We start from the raw sequence: 13186 nt of genomic DNA, 5'->3' as shown, positions 1-13186 counted from the left end.
TGAGGATATAAGGTAATGGGATAAACTCTGCATCTAGAAGTGTATGTTTAAGTTTACAGAGTTTTTTTTTAGACTATAATGCGTATGTATATTTTTGTTAAAAATCAAAAAGGGTGCACAATTTACACATGAAACAAAATTTTCATATATTATTTTGTTTTATTGTTTTTATGTTTACTTTCACATGTATACATTATTTTGCCACACACAACCCCACCTCCAGCAGAACCTGTTCTGCCCTCTTGTTCTCTGATTTTGTGGGAGAAAAAAACATAAAAGATAATAAGAAAAACATGCAATTTTTGCTAGTTTGAGATAAAGATAGCTATACAGGGAGATTCTTTGTGTTTACATGCATATGTGTATTACAACCCATATTAGTTCATCTCTACCGGACCTCTTCACTACTTCCTAGTCCCCTTCCTATAGTAGCCTTGGCCACTTTAAGATGACTATATTCATTCCTGTACAGTGAGAACATCAACCACATTCAAGTTTTTGGTCTCCTTCCCCTGCCCCATCCCTCCTGTGCATGGTCTCACCTTAGTGTGGGACCTGTGTCCAATAATATTACTGCATTTGTTTTAGGTCTATAACCCATATATGAGGGAGAACATGTGATTTTTGACCTTCTGAGCTTGACTAACTTCGCTTAAGATGATGTTCTCCAGTTCCATTCATGTACTTGCGAGTGACAAAATTTCATTCTTTTTTGTGGCTGAATAAAATTCCATTGTATATAAGTGCCACATTTTCTTAATCCGTTCATCAGCAGTGGGACATCTTGGCTGTTTCCATAGCTTGACTATTGTGAATAGTGCTGCAATAAACATGGATGTGTAGGTGCCTTTGTAGTAACCTGAATTGCATTCCTTCAGTCTATCCCTAGAAGTGCATATCGTATTGCTGAATCGTATTGCAGATCTATTTTTAGTTTTTAAAGAAGCCTCCATATTGTTTTCCAAAGTGATTCACTAGCTTACATTCCCACTAGCAGTGTATGAGAGTTCCTTTCTCCCCACATCCTTGTCAACATTTGTTGGTGGTGGTGTTCTGGATGGTATCTATTCTAACAGGAGTAAGGTGGAATCTTAATGTGGTTTTGATTTGCATTTCCTTTATGCCCAGGGGTGGTGAGCATTTTTTCATGTGTTTTTTAGCCATTTGGACTTCTTCCTTTGAAAAAGTTCTGTTTAGTTCAGTTGCCCATTTCTTTATTGGGTCATTGATTTTGGGGGAGTTTAGTTTTTTTGAGCTACTTGTGTATTCTGGTTATCAGTCACTTTTTGATGTATAGCTAGCAAAGATTTTCTCCCCTTCTGTGGGAGGCCACTTCAATTTAGAGATCACTTCTTTTGTTGTGCAGAAGCTTTTTAATTTCATGTAGTCCCATTTGTCAATCCTTTCTCTTAGTTGCTGAGCCACTTGAGTTCCACTGGTGGAGTCCTTGCCTATGCCTACTGCTTCCAGTGTATTCCTTGCTCTTTCCTGTACTAACCTCAAGGTTTCAGATCTGATATTAAGGTCCTGAATCCACTTTGAGTTGATATTAGTACAGGGTGACAGGCATGGGTCTAGTTTTAGTTTTCTGCAGGCAGATAACCACTTTTCCCAGCAACATTTGTTGAGGAGGCTTAAGTTTTCTGCACCGTATATTTTTGGCACCTTTGTCGAAGATTAGGTGAGTGTGGTTGTGTGGATTCATATCTGGGTCCTCTATTCTTTCCACTGGTCTTTATGTCTGTTTTTGTGCCAGCACCATGCTGTTTTTATTGCTGTGGCTCTATAATATAGTTTGAAGTCAGGTATTGTGATACCTTCAGCATTGCTCTTTTTCCTCAGTTTTGCCTTGGCTCTTGGTGGTTCTTTGTCTTTGTAAATGAAGTTTAGGGCAGATTTTTCAATCTCTGTGATGAATGTCATTCAGATTTCGATGAGAATTGCATTGAACTTGTACATTACTTTTGGTAGTACAACCATTTTTACTATGTTGATTCTGCAAATCCATAAGCATGGGAGATCTTTCCACCTTCTGTAGTCTTCAATCTCTTTCTTCAGTGGTTTGTAGTTCTCCTTGTAGAGGTCATTTGCATCCTTTGTTAAGTTTATTCCTAGGTATTTGATTTTTTTTGAGGTTATTGTAAATGGAATTGTTTTCCTATATTCTTTCTCAATTTGTTCAGTGTTGGTGTATAGAAAGGCTACTGACGTTGATTTTGTATCCTGCTACTATGCTTAAGCTGTTTATAGTATCTAGGAGTTTTTGGGTCTTTAAGGTATAAGAGCATGTCATCTGTGAATAGGGATAGTTTGACTACTTCTTTACCTATTTATATTCCTTTTATTTCTTCTTCTTGCCTTATTGGTCTAGGTTGGAATTCCAGGACTATGTTGAGTAGGAAATTGGAGGAGTGGGCACCCTTGTCTTGTTCCTGACTTTAGGGGAAATAGTTTCAGATCTTCCCCATTAAGTATGACATTGGCTATCGTTTTGTCATATATAGCCTTTATAATGTTGAGGTACATTCCTTCTGTTCCTAGTTTCCTCAGAGCTTTTATCATGAAATGGTGTTGAATTTTATTGAAGCCTTTTTCTACATCTATTGAGATGATGAAGTGGTCTTTGTTCTTGCTTCTGTTAATGTGCTGTATAACATTTTGTGATTTGCTTATGTTGAACCATCCATGCATCTGTGGGATGAAACTTACTTGGTCATGGTGGGTCCATTTGATCTATGGTGTCATTTAGTTCTAGGATTTCTTTGTTGAATTTTTATCTGGATGAACTATGTATTGGTAATAGGAGGGTACTAAAGTCTCCCACTACCACTGTGTTGGAGTCTATATGTGCTTTTAAGTCCTTTAGTGTATGTTTGATGAAGTTGGGTGCACTGACATTGGGTGCATATAGGTTAATAATTGTTATTTCCTTTTGATGTATTGGCCCCTTTGTTAGTATGATGTGACCTTCTTTGTCTTGTTTGACTAATGTAAGTTCAGATCTTCCTTTTTTATCCAGTTGGCCAAACAGTGTCTTTTGATGGGGGCTTTTGAGTCCATGAACATTCAATGTTAATAATGATAGATGTTTGGTGATTCCTGCCATTTTTTTTTTTGTTTAAGGGTTTGAGTGTGTGAAGCCAAATCAGTACTACTGTCTGAGAACAATACTTGTCCTTTCTTCTCCTGTGGTTCAGTACTTCCCATCCTCTTGTTTGCTTTCATCTTCTGTGTGCAGAATTTCCTATAGAATCTTCTGTATTGGTGGCTTGGCAGTCATATATTATTTTAGTTTCTGTTTATTGTGGAAGATTTTTATTGCTCCATCAATTTTGAATGATAGTTTTTCTGGGTAGAGTATCCTAGGGCTGAAATTATTTTCTTTCAGTGCCTAAAATACCTTATTCAATGCCCTTCGTGCTTTTAAAGTTTCTGTTGAGAAATGTGCTGTTATTTTGATGAGCTTACCTTTGTAAGTTATTTGTTTTTCTCTCTTACACCCTTCAATATTCTTTCTCTGTTTCTGTGCTAGTTGTTTTAATGGTAGTATTATCATTAAAGAGGTTCTATTTTGTTCAATTCTCTTTGGTGTCCTGGAGGATTCTTGTACCTGAATGAGCAATTGTTTCTAGAAATTTGGGAAATTTTCTGTTATTATTTTGTTGAATATATTACGTATCCTTTTGACTTGCACCACTTCTCCTTCATTGCCCATGAGTCTCAGGTTTGGTCTTTTGATGGAGTCACTGAGTTCTTGCATATTCCTTTCACAACTCTTGTGTTGTTTGAATAAGAGTTCTTTTGTTTTTTTCTTTAATGCATATTTTATCTTTGAGCTCTGAGATTCTGACTTCCACTTGTTCTACCCTGCTAGAGTGGCTTTCCACTGTGTTTTTTATTTGACTAAGGGACTTTTATTTCCAGGATTTCTGTTTGATTCTTTTTTCTGAGGTTTTCCATATCTTTGCTGAACTCCTCTTTCATGTGTTGTCTTCTTTATTTCATATTTCTTTAATAGTCTCCTTTATTTCACCTTGGTGTTTGTTGAAGTCCTCTCTGAATTCATTTAGTTGTTTCTGTGTCATCTCAAGTTTTTTATTTGTGGTGTCTTGAAATTTCTTTAGTGCATCTTGTACTTTCTCGTTAACTATGTCCTGTAGCTTCTCCATGAATTTCTCTGTGATCTCTTCCATGATTTCTTCTTTGAGGGATTTTTTTTTTGTGGGAGTCATTAGTGACATTTATCATTGTTTTTTGGGGGTCAGGAACTGGGTATTCATTTTCTTTGTTTCCCATTAAATCTTCTATTGAAATTGTGTTTTATTTTTTCCCTGAGGAGTATAGTTTCTTTCCCTTCTTCTTTTTCCCTTTGCTCCAATTGGTGCTGTGCAACTATATTCTTAATTGGCTAGTTTTAATTCCCTATTTTCTTTCCCTTGATTTAATTTTTTGTTGTGGCTGACTTAGTTGTTAGCTAGGTTGATGTGCTATTTCTGTCCCTAGCCTGGAAATGTAAATTAGCAATAACAAATTCAAATGTTTAATGCCAGACCAGTTGTTTACATATTATATAGAAAACCCCTTGGTGATAATATCTATAAACAGTGGGAGTTGCAGGGGGGGTTATGGTTATTTGATTAGAGATAGAAACTTGGTAATTGGTGAAAGTGGTAAAAGGGGGTGTGGCAAAAAGGAAGTGGATTTCTTGCGGAAGAGAAATGGGGGATGATGGGTTTTGCATCCCTTGTGTGTGTTTGGGTGTATTTCTGCTGTTGTAGTAGAGGGTGCTTGAGTCAGGGAATGCAGGGGCTAGTCCGCAGGAGGGAGCAGTAATGTGACAGGTTGGGGAAGAATAGGAGAAGGAGGTGAAAAAGGGGAGAGAGTAGATGAGAAGGGGCAGAAAGAGTAGTTGGGGGGAGAACAATGAATAGTAACACAAGAAAGGAGAGAAAGTGGAGGGGCAAGAAGAGGGATAAGAAAATAGTAATGGTAAGTTAATAATAATAAAAAGAAACAGGTACAACAACAACAAAAAGTTACGTCTGCTTGGCAAAAGTTCTGGACTTAGTCCTTTGGCATCCAATCCTGGTATTGGTGCTTGGTATTCTGGCTCTATTGGGGAAGGTATTGCCCCTCTTGTCAGACACCTTAGGGTGAAGATGGCTGGAGGGTGTTTTTTTCCTGCTTTCCTTTGTCTATGGGCCATCTGTTACAAGCAGGAAGTGGTCTCACCAGATGACTGGCTTGTGAGCAGTATTTGGTTCCTTCTGTCCATAGGACAGTTTGCAATTGGGATCTGAGGTAACTCACTACCAGTTTGTTTAAGGTGATTTGATCTGTTGTTGTTTTTGCCAGGTGGCAGCTGTGTTGCCCTACTGTTGCAACACTATCTGGTCAGCTCCTCCCCTAACAAGGCAGAAAAATTCTGTTTTGAGTACTACCCTCAGACCCAGGAGACTATCTCAATGATCCAAGCCCCCCACCCTGGGAGATTGGCTTGTTGCCCCACCCTTACTCTCATTCTTTGTGCCCCCCACTTTGCTGATAGTTCACTGGGAGGTTGGCTTGTTGTCCCATCCCAACTCTCAGCCTTTGTTCCTTGTCCCATCTTCATTCACTGAGAATTTGGCTCTTTGCCCCAATCCCGGATTCTCCAAGGCTGGTTCAGTGTTCCACCCCACCTCCACTGTTGGTGGTAGATTACAATTCACTGTTTATGTTTTTCAGTTTTGTTGCAGGGTGAGGGAGGGGTTCAGTCTGCCCAGGGGCTGCACTGGATTATGTTCCTGGGGGATGGGTAGGAGAGTTGCATGTGGTGTGCGTTGCTTACCTGTTGGGTCTGCAGATCTACCTAGGTAGCTTTCAAACTGGCTGTGGGAAGAAATGGTGTGCAACTTTTCTCCAGGCAGACACTGGGACTGGGTTCAGTGCAGTAGGGTGTAGGTAGGCTTCCCATGGGTTAGGGGTCCAGGATGTTGCAGGGTTCAATTCTGTTTGATGCTCTATCTTTTGCTTTTATTTAAAAAAAAAAAAAAAGAGAAAGAAAGAAAGAAATGGGAGAAACAGCCCAGTGGCTGTTTCCCAGAGCAGATGCCCTATTGACTGTGACACTCCAGGATTTTGCCACCTGTAGGGTGCAATCAAAAGCTGTTTTAAGGGTCAGTCCTTGAATTTTGTGTACCTGATGTGTTGGTGGTTATTATTTTGGCTAGAAACAATGAGAATTACTCATGTGTAGCTCCCATATCTCAACATGGTTTCTAGAGTCACGGAGCTCAGGAATTCTGATTCTCTACCCTATCCACCATCTCGGATCAACTCCTCTAAAGAGTTTCATTTAATCACTTCTCATATGGATTTCCAGTAGTATATTGCCCTCCAGGAAGTTGGTGGAAGTCTGTTTTGTGTTGTACTCAAGTAGACACTTTTGATAGAGAATTTTGTGTCGTATTTTACTGTGTAGTTCCCTTTAAACATTTCCATAAGATGATTCTTTTATTTTTTGAGTATTTAGAGAATTCTTGCATATCCTTCAGATCTTCCAAATGTTAATATTTCAGTACATTTACATTATCTCTCTTTTTCTCTGTGACTATATTTGTGTATGTTTAATGATTTTTGGAAGCATTTGAAGATAATTACCACACATAATGGTTCTTTATATCTAAATATTTTGTATTATATTTCCTAAAATAAGGAATTTTCTTACACAACTTCAGGACAATCATCAAATGAGGAAACTAAAACTGATACAGTATTAACTAACCTACCTTAGTCATGTTTTTTAATTATAGTTTGATTTTTAATAGTATTCATTTGTGCTTTGCTCTTTGGGCTTCCTAGAACCAGTTCTATCACATTATTACTCAGGGTTGTGATCTGCAGTCTTGCAGTATGTGTCTGTAGCAGAACATTATTTAAAAATTTTGGCTGAAGGAGTGGCTCAAGTGGTAGAGTGCCTGCCTAGCAAGCATGAAGATGTGAGTTCAAACCCCAATACTGCCAAAAAAAAATTAATTAGATGTTGAAAAGCCTCACTTATTAATTTCCTTCTTATCCTTATAACTTACATCAGAGACTTTTCATCTAAAATTTTCATCATTAGTTAAGGCATAAGTAATCTTAGACATTATTTAATGTGGAAATATTTATTGAACACTTTTTCTTCTGCCTATTATATGCATAAGAAGGTTAAGGTAAGTTCTTGAACTCAAGAAGCTCATCGTTTTGTGGGCAAGTTTTCTGTCCTGATGGCTTACTTATTAAGGTGTGTAAATTCATAATCTCATGGTTTAGCATATCAAGAACTTAGTCATAGGCAAAAACAATTCTTTTTGTAAGCATAAAAATTACGTTGTTACAGATAGTCAACAATTTCTTATTTACAAAAACTTTTTTTAGCATTTTTTGCTTTATTGTCGTTTATAATTATTTCATATGACTATCCTTATATCTTTATTTTAAAAATTTTTTTATTCATTTATTCACATGTGCATACATTGTTTGGACCATTTCTCCCCCCTGCTTCCCATCTCCACCGTCACCCCCCACACCACCTCGCTTCCAGGCAGAACCTGTTCTGCTCTTTTCTCCAATTTTGTTGACGAGAAGACATAAGCAATAATAAGAAGACATAGCATTTCTGCTAGTTGAGATAAGGATAGCTATACAGAGAGATTCCTGGCATTGCTTCCATGCACAAGTGTATTACAACCTAAATTGATTCTGCTCTACCTGACCTCCTCACTACTCCCGGGTCACCTTCCCATATTGACCTCTGTCATTTTAAGGTTACTGTATTAGTTCCTCTCCAGTGGGGACACCAAACATTTGCATGTTTTTGGTTTCCTACCTATCCCCTCCCATACGTGCTCTCCAATTAGCATGTGACCCAAGTCCAACAACATTGCTGTATTTGCCCTAGATCTAAATTCTGCATATGAGGGAGAACATACGATTTTTAGTCTTCTGAGCCTGGCTAACCTCACTTAGGATGATATTCTCCAGTTCCGTCCATTTACTTGAGAATAGTAAGATTTCATTCTTCTTCATGGCTGAGTAAAACTCCATTGTGTATAAACTCCACATTTTCTTAATCCATTCCTTTGTAGTAGCGCATCTTTGCTGCTTCCTTAACTTGGCTATTGTGAATAGCGCTGCAATAAACATGGGTGTGCAGGTGCCTCTGAAGTAACCTGTGTTGCATTCTTTGGGTATATTGCCAGGAGTGGGATTACTGGATCATATGGTGGTAGATCTATGTTTAGATTTTTAAGAAGCCTCTAAATTTTTTTCCAGAGTGGTTGCACTAGCTTGCATTCCCACCAGCAGTGTCTGAAGGTTCCTTTTTCCCCACATCCTCGTCAACACGTGTTGTTGTTGGTGTTTTTGATGATGGCTATTCTAATAGGGGTGAGGTAGAGTCTTAGTGTGGTTTTGATTTGCATTTCCTTTACGGCCAGGGATGGTGAGCATTTTTTCATGTGTTTTTTTGGCCATTTGAGTTTCTTCTTTTGATAAAGTTCTATTTAGTTCAGTTGCCCATTTCTTAATTGGTTCATTGATTTTTGGGATTGTTTAGTTTTTTTAAGTTTCCTGTATATTCTGGTTATCAGTCCTTTGTCTGATATATAGCTAGCAAATATTTTCTCCCTCTCTGTGGGTGATCTTTTCAGTTTAGAGACCATTTCTTTTGTTGTGCAGAAGCTTTTTAATTTTATGTAGTCCCATTTGTCCATCCTTTCTCTTAGTTGCTGAGCTGCTGGGGTTCGATTGAGGAAGTCCATGCCTATACCTATTACTTCCAGAGTATTCCCTGCTTGTTCCTATACTAACTTCAGAGTTTTGGGTCTAATATTAAGGTCCTTGATCCATTTTGAGTTGATACTAGTACAGGATTATATACATGGATCTAGTTTCAGTTTTTTGCAGATGAATAATCATTTTTCCCAGCAACATTTGTTGAAGAAGCTGTCTTTTCTCCATTGTATATTTTTGGTGTTTTTGTCAAATAGAAGTGGGCATAGCTGCATGGATTCATCTGCTGGTCCTCTATTCTGTTTCACTGGTATTCATGTCTGTTTTTGTGCCAGTACCATTCTGGTTTTATTGCTGTTGCTTTGTAATATATTTTGAAGTGAGGTATTGTGATACTGCCAGCATTGCTTTTTTTGCTGAGTATTGCCTTGGCTATTCGTGGTCTCTTGTGTTTCCAAATGAACCTTAGGGTAAATTTTTCAATCTCTGTGATGAATGTCATTGGGATTTTGGTAGGAATTGCGTTAAACATGTACATTGCTTTTGTTAGTATAGCCCTTTTTACTATGGTGATTCTACCAATCCATGAGCACGGGAGATTTCTCTGCCTTCTGTAGTATTCCTCAATCTCTTTCTTCAGGGGTTTGTAGTCCTTCTTGTAGAGGTCATTCACATCCTTTGTTAACTTTACTCCTAGGTATTCTATTTTTTTTGAGGCTATTGTAAATGGAATTGTTTCCATATATTCTTTCTCAATTTGTTCAGTGTTGGTGTATAGAAAAGCTACTGATTTTTATAAGTTGATTTTGTATCCTGTCACCTTGCTATAGCTGGTGTCTAGGAGTTTTGGGGTAGAGTTTTTTGGGTCTTTAAGGTATAGGATCATATCATCTGCGAATCAGGATAATTTGACAGTTTCTTTACCTATTTGTACTCCTTTTATTTCTTCTTCTTGCCTAATTGCTCTGGTTAGGAATTCCAGTACTATGTTGAATAGGAGTGGGGATAGTGGGCACCCTTGTTTCATTCCTGATTTTAGGGGAAATGGTTTCAGTTTTTCACCATTAAGTATGATGTTGGCTGTAGGTTTGTCATATATAGCCTTTACAATGCTGAGGTATTTTCCTTCAATTCCTAGTTTTCTTAGAGCTTTTATCATGAAGTGCTGTTGGATCTTGTCGAAGGCTTTCTGCATCTATTGAGATGATCAAGTGGTTTTTGTCTTTGCTTCTATTAATGTGCTGTATTACAGTTATAGATTTGCATATGTTGAATCACCCCTACATCCTTAGGATGAAGCCACCTTGGTTGTGGTGAATCATCTTTCTGATGTGTTGTTGGGTCTGGTTTGCCATTATTTTATTGTGGATTTTTGCATTGATGTTCTTTAAGGAGATTGGCCTATAGGTCTTCTTTTTGGAGGTGTCTTTGTCTGGTTTTGGGATGAGTGTAATACTGGCTTCATAAAATGAGTTAGGCAGTGTTCCTTTCCTTTTTATTTCATGGAATAGTTTAAGGAGGGTTGGTAGTAGTTTTTGTTTAAAGATCTGATTGAATTCAGCAGAGAATCCATCAGGTCCTGGGCTTTTCTTTTTTGGGAGACTCTTTATTGCTGCTTCAATTTCATTTTGTGTTATAGATATATTCAGGTGATTAATATCCTCTTGGTTCAGTTTTATATGGTCATAAGTATCTAGAAATCTGTCCATTTCTTCAAGATTTTCAAATTTGTTAGACTATAAATTTTCAAAGTAGTCTCTGATGATTTCCTAGATTTCTGTGGTGTTTGTTATTATCTCCCCTTTTGCATTTCTGATTTTACTGATTTTGGTTTTTTCTCTCATTTTAGTCAGGTTTGTCAGGGGTCTGTTAATCTTATCTATTTTTTCGAAGAACCAGCTTTTTGTTTCATTGATTCTTTGTATTTTTTGTTTGTTTGTATTTCATTGATTTCAACCCTTATTTTTATTATTTCTCTCCTTCTGCTTGTTTTGGGATTTGCTCATTCCCAAATGGAGAATTAAGCATTAAGAGATGGAGCATTAAGTCATTGATTTGAGATCTTTCTTTCCTTTTAATATATGCGCTCATGGCTGTAAACTTTCCTGTTAGGACTGCCTTTGCAGTGTCCCATGGTTCTGGTAGGTCGTGTTCTCATTTTCATTAACTTCCAGGAACCTTTTAATTTCCTCTTTTATTTCATCCATGACCCATTCATCATTGAGCAATGTGTTGTTCAGCTTCCATTTGTTTGCATGTTCTTTACTGTTGTTTTTGTTGTTGAGTTCTAGTTTTAATGCATTGTGATCAGGTAGAATGCATGGGATTATTTATAGTTTCTTATATTTTCTGAGGCTTGCTTTGTGCCCTAAGATATGGTCAATTTTGGAGAAGGCTCCATGGGCTGCTGAGAAGAATGTGTATTGTGCAGAAGTTGGATGAAATATTCTGTAAACATCAGCTTACAAGAACCTTTTGAATGGAATAAGTTCCTCATCAAGCTCTAGCTTGTCAGGTGTGACAATGGAGTTTTGACATAACTTTCAAGGAGCTGCAGTAATGTGATTGCTACTGCTTCTGCTTTTGTCTAAATCAGTTCAAATAAAACAAAACTCCAAAAACATAACACAAACCAAAACTACTTTTAAGTTTTTGACTTTTATTTAAAGGTGCTTTAGGTTTTAGTAATGAGTAGAAGAAAGAAAGGAACTTTTCTTAAAGCATAGCAAGCATTTATAGAAATGCATCTGAACTTAAAATGCTTAGATAGAATTAGTCTTATGTTAGCATTTGGTCTAGCTTGCTTTGAAGTCTTAGACTCAGAGGACCTTACCAGAAAGTGTTAAAGGACAAAATGGGAAACATTAGCCAAGAAAAATAAAGTGATCAAACAGCAAAGGCATGAAAGAAAATATTTATACCAGTAGAAGATTGCAGTTGATTCAAAGGACAAATATTATGGAACAATAAAGTAAAATGTTACCATCTGTTTCAAAGTAATGTAAAGAGTAGAAATTGGGCATTCATTTCAGTTGGGCAGTAGCTTAATACCTGTTAAAACAGTAGCTAATGAAAGCCACTTGTATTTAGCTCACCAGTCATGCTCACAGCAGAATTCTGGTAATTGTCTTTCACTGTTAAAATGCTGTGCTTCACAAGAGAAGGTTGTATAAAGACGATAACTTACATTAAAGAACAGTTCTAAGCCTTGTTTTTGTTAATTTCTGTCTTTGACTAAAAGGGAAACTAGTATTTTTGGAACAATGGGTACTTTGTACTTCTATCAGCAGTTTTTGATATAGCAATTTGCTTAGCTTTTCATTACCCACACTATCATTTTTGGGTTATATTTGCTGGAAGTCAGTAATAAAAATTAATAGTTTGCCTTTTAGATATATGATGCTGATGATGATAATGAAAGTATACCACTGAATTTTGTCTTATGTTTTCTTTTATAAAACATGTTTATTACAATTGTGTGCCAGGCATTACTCCCATTTTACAGATTAAGTCTGAATCATAATTAACTGACTTTATAGCACAAGTATTTGGGCTGGAGATGGAGTTCAGTGGGTCCACTTGCTTAGCATATGGAAAGCCTACAGTTTCATCCATAGCACCTCAAAAACTAACAAAAATAGCAATAATAAAATAGTAGAACACAGATATTGTTGCATCACGTCTGGTGCTTTTCCACTGACTTTTTCGAATCCTAGAGGTTCATGTAGCGATTTAGAAGAGCACTTTGATCATCTGAGGGTAAAATGTCATAATGCAGACTTTGATAGAGATGATCTATAAACAAAAGAATGTATTGAATCACCATCATCGTTAACTACCTCTCACCTAAATGATATCTTTTACATACAAGTAAGACGGACTAGCAGTGATAGTGTGAACAGGTGGCTGTAGAAAAAGAGAGAAATGAGAGTGATGTTTTGATTGCCTACTGTTAATGTTTAGAGCAGAATTCCACTCATTTTTCATTTCTCTTCTGAAATCTGTTCTTTTTATTTCTAGGCAGTGGATTTCAAATTTAGCAATTTCCAATATGTCTAATTCTTATTTATTGTCTGCTTTTTAAATTGCTCTTTACAAGCCAATCTGGAGTGAGATTTTGATTGGCTAATTTATAAATTAATAAATAAAATTTAAAAAAATATATATGCACTTTGTGTACATGTGTACACAAAGTGTTTATAAAATGATTAAGTCCTTAAGGGCTCTTGTTTTACTTTAGGTAGGGTGTTAAATTTTATGAAACTTATAGTATATAAAATATAAATCATTTAGTAAGATTACCATGTATAGTTTATTATAGAACAGGTAAAATAAAGACCTTAACAATCTAAACAAGTATTTTAATTCCTTTGTATAAAACAAAAGTTTTTTTGAAAAGCATCATAGAAAACCTAAATAAATATGGATG

At 36.7% G+C, this 13186-nt stretch overlaps 1 protein-coding gene across 11 annotated transcripts in view; it reads left to right on the top strand.

Annotated features, from left to right (window-relative positions):
• Tbck (TBC1 domain containing kinase) overlaps positions 1-13186 on the top strand; it is a 229759-nt gene that overhangs the window by 38500 nt on the left and 178073 nt on the right. The gene's annotated exons all lie outside the window — the stretch shown is intronic.

This window comes from Castor canadensis, chromosome 9 (genome assembly GCF_047511655.1).
Source record: "Castor canadensis chromosome 9, mCasCan1.hap1v2, whole genome shotgun sequence".
NCBI lineage: Eukaryota > Metazoa > Chordata > Mammalia > Rodentia > Castoridae > Castor > Castor canadensis.
The sequence above is the reverse complement of the archived record's forward strand: the minus strand, read 5'-3'. Positions and strand labels throughout refer to the sequence as shown.